The following is a 4,587-nucleotide window of genomic DNA, read 5'->3' on the forward strand; positions in this document are numbered from 1 at the left end:
AACTAAAGGAAAAGAAAGAACCTGAAAGAGAAGAACAGTAGGAAACAGGCCTTAATAAGGGAGATATGGATAAAAATTGGGTTAGTTTAGGGAGGGGAGAGGGAAGGGTATACAATGAACCTATGAGATAAAGGGAAAGAAAGAGCTCAAGAGAGGTAGGACCGTAGGAGAAGGGTATTATTAAGGGAGAAAGGGGGAAATGGGGGCACCTTAATTGGGGAAACCATGATGGAAGGGTAAGATAATGTGAGAGATAAATAATGCCTAGCTAGTTTTAGAAACTGATTTTTAAAAAGACAGTAAAAGGGTACAAGGACCAGAGAGAACCTTACCTTCCCAGCCTGGAAGGAACACTTATTGAGCATACGATACATTTTATTTCATTTTATTTCTTATTTCATTTTATTTTTTAGTGTTTACACTTTGGTAGTTTGATTGTTAACTTGTGCTTTAATTTGTATCTTGCTGGAAATTCTTTTAGGTCTGTCCTTTCTTCCTCTAAACCAAATAAACAGTCAGCCTACTGAACAAATGGACGGTGTGAGCAGGCTGGTGCAGTTGTATCAGATCTGATGATGTAAACTTCAAAACCAGCTAGAAGAGATAAGGTGAACCTGTATATGTTAATAAAAGGAACAATTCATCAAGAAGATATAGCTATTGCAAATATTTAAACACTGAATCTTGGGGCTCCCAATTTTATGAAATAAATGCTAAATGGCATCAAAGGTCAGATAGGTCCTGACACTTTACTAGTAGAGGACATTAATAGTTCCCTATCATACTGAGATAGGCCTTCCAAATTAAAAATCTGAACAGAAAGTGCATCGCTGAATGAGATTCTCTGATGAGATGAGTGATACAACTTCATAGATACATTTTATTATGATCAGCTACCTGGCTTTAGCATGTATCTACAGAATACGCCACTCAATAGGTAGGGAATGCACATTATTCCTAGTGGCCATGAAAATGTCCCTTAAATTGATCACATTATACACCACAAAGCAAAACTCAATGTATCTTTGATGAGGTATAAGTAGTACACTGGTCTTTAAATACAAAGATATGTATTTAGAATATAGTAAGAAATTATGTTGGTCTAGGAAAGTGACAGGAAGGAGTTCTCTGGGGTCTATGACCTTTCCAGTTATGTCTACTTAGCTATGTTTACAGCACCATTCATGAATTCTCCCTGATTTAGTGGTCCTTAAGTTCAATTAGACAGCTGATGATTATCCTCAAGATAAAAATGCCACTATTGCATCAATAGAAATAATTTTCCGGGTCTATCATGGTTGTGGTTCAGAGGCATTACAGCTGGGCAGCACTACTGGTTGTCTTCTCTCTTAGCAGCTTCCCAGAGCACCTCCTGATACTATGAGAGATAGTCTTTGAGGAGGAGGCTTCCAGGTCATTTCCACCTCAATTCCTCCAAATCCTGTGTCTGAAGTATATTGTCTTCAGCAGTGGAGTCTGGCCTTCAAGTTCTAGGATGCAATCAAGGACTGTGGTGATAGCCTTTATTATGTTGGGAGTCTGTTGGACCATCCTGAAGGCAGGTTTCATTTGCCTGGCACTGTGATTTTTGTTATACAGCCATCAGCTGTACACAGGCAACCACATTTGTATTATACGTGCATTTTTCAGTAGGCTTACTAAATTCCACATTTCCCTTTGGCTTTTTATACCACCTAAGCATCATTTATCCTGTCCTCTCTCCCCCTGTATAGTTCTTCCTCCCCCTCCCCAGTTATTACCCCCCCTTCCCCCTTGATAACACTATCCTACCATCCTCTTTCTTGAGCCCCCTCCCCTCTTCCCTCAGTTCCTTTCCATCTGCCTGCCTCCTATGAGTATATCAGGATATATACTTGCATCTAACTATTTGGAGCTAAGATCCACAAATGAGAGAGAACATGCATTACTTGCTTTTCTAGGTCTGGCTTACCTCACTTAGTATGACAGTTTCTAGTTCCATCTATTTACCTGAAAAGTCAGTTTCATTTTCCTTTACAACTGAATAGAACTCCGTTGTGTAATTGTACTACATTTTCATTATCCACTCACCAGCTGAGGGACATTCAGGTTCTTTCCATTTCTTAGCTATTATGAAAAGAGCAGCAGCAAACACGCTCGCAGAAGTACTTCTGCAATAGGATGTTGAGTCCTTTGATACATGCCCTAACCTCCTTCACCAACCACTCGAACGGCAGTCTCTTCTGCCTGGCTCTGTGCTCCTTGCCAAGCAGCTCCCACTGTATGTGCATTTCTCATGGGTTCCGAGGACATCACATTTCCCTCTAGATTTCCCTAGCCCCATACAGCTATAAGTTTTAAACAATTTTCCACACTTATTTCTATAGTGCTTGCACTAGTTTCCAATCCCTCTCCCCACATCCCTGCCGCCATTCATAGCCAATTGTTTTCTTGTTCTCAGCCACTCTGACTGGGGTTGGATGAAATATTAAAGTAGTTGTAATTTGTATTTCCCTAATTACTAAGGATGTTGAGCACTTTTAAAGGTATGTCTTTGTCATTTTTATCACCTCTTTGAGAACTCTGTTCAGTCCCATAGCACTGTTTCAAATTGGACCGTTTATTTTCTTGATTTTCTTGATGTGTTTTTGAATTCTTTGTATATTCTGGAAATTAATCCTCTATCAGATGTATAGTTGGCAAAGATTCTCTCTCACTCTGTGGGCTTCCTATTCCCTCAGTTGGTTGTATGTTTTTCTGTACAGAAGCGTTTTAGTTTAGTGAGGTTCCATTTGTCAATTGTTGGTCTCAATTCCATAATGAACGAGCTCAAATTTAGAAAGTCCTTTCCTTATCTATATCTTGTAGGCCATCTAATCCCAAGTGGACAGTCCTAACACATGTACACCTCTTAATGGATTCAATGCACTATATATATATGTATATAATAATCAAAGAAGATAAGAAATTGTGAAGGAGCAGGAGGGACATGGGAAAAGTTTGAGGGGGACTGAAGAGGTGGAAATAATGCAAACATGAAACTCATGTATTAAATTCTCAAAAAGTTTTTAAAAATTATAAGAAACAAATGGCAACAAATCTTGGAAGGAGTATGAGGACAAGGGAACACTCAGTGTTGGTGGAAGTATGAACTGTGCAGCATGGACGTTAGTATGAAGGCTTCTCAAGAAATTAAAACTAGAACTACCACATCATCCAGCAGTCCCACCCTGCGTTCTACCACAGAAATACTCAGTCACATTTACTGCCATTGTCTTTACAGTCATAAGGACGTGAGATCAGCCTACATGTCTAGCAACAGATGAATGTATAGTGAAAATGTGGGAGGTATGCTAAATGGAAGCCTGCTATAGCAAGCGTGTTGAGCCCATATACTTACTGGAAATTTATTTAGTCACAAAGAAAAATGAAATTTGCAGGACAAGAGTTGGACTTGGCATTATTGTATTAAGCAGGTTAACCCAGACTCAGAAAGACAAACCCTGAACGTTCTTTCGTATGTGGAGCCTTCTTCTAGGTTTAGATATGCACATTTCTATGTAAGCAACTGTGGGTATAGGTCTTAAAACTAGAAAGGGGACCATGACAGAAGGAAAAGAGGTTTAAGGAAAGGGGGTGAGGAACAGCAGGATATATATGACATAAGATTGGAAAAGGAATGACTGGAGGCGGAAGGACCCAAGCATGGCACGAGGGCAGATGGGGGTGGTGAATGGGGAGGAGAATCCACCCAAATAAAGCACGTATGAAAATGCCACAATTAAACCCGTTGCACTGTATGCTAATGAAAAATTAAGAAATATAAAAAGCTTTAAAAAGGAGCAATTTATGGAAAGATGTGCAAGAAAGCAAAGCTGTGGAAAAATGTCGGGCGCTGGGGAAGAGTTAAGAGGCAGCATCATCCTCCTGAAGTTCAGAGAGGACCTAGAAGGTCAAATTATGTTGACACTTTTTCTTAACAGTGATGAAGAATAACTAGTAGACTTCAAGCAGATAAATGTATTGATATAATTTCACTCTTAATATATAACTAAAAATTAATACGAGGAAGAGAAGACATGCTGTGGGGAGGCTGTCGGCGCACAGCCATTCCAGGGATGTTGGTCAAATATGTGGAATCCTAGAAAATCTCAATTCAAGGAGTGAGTGGAGCTCTCTTCTTCTAAAGTCTCCCTGACCCCCTTCTTTCTGTGTTCTCACCTGGTCTCCTCCACATGTCATCAGTAGTATTGGACTGGGACTTCATTTTAGATAAAATGCCTCTTTAACCATCAGGGAAATGCAAATTAATTTTATTTTGATATTTTTATCTAGTTGGTCAAATATGTGGAATCCTAGAAAATCTCAATTCAAGGAGTGAGTGGAGCTCTCTTCTTCTAAAGTCTCCCTGACCCCCTTCTTTCTGTGTTCTCACCTGGTCTCCTCCACATGTCATCAGTAGTATTGGACTGGGACCTCATTTTAGATAAAATGCCTCTTTAAAGACATGTTCTCTAAACACAATAATATACTGAGAACAAAAATGTCTGTTTTTCACATCTCAATAAAGCAATGTACAGCAAACCCACAAAAAATACCACACTAAGT

The sequence above is a fragment of the Nannospalax galili genome, unplaced genomic scaffold (genome assembly GCF_000622305.1).
Source record: "Nannospalax galili isolate Female #2095 unplaced genomic scaffold, S.galili_v1.0 scaffold233, whole genome shotgun sequence".
NCBI lineage: Eukaryota > Metazoa > Chordata > Mammalia > Rodentia > Spalacidae > Nannospalax > Nannospalax galili.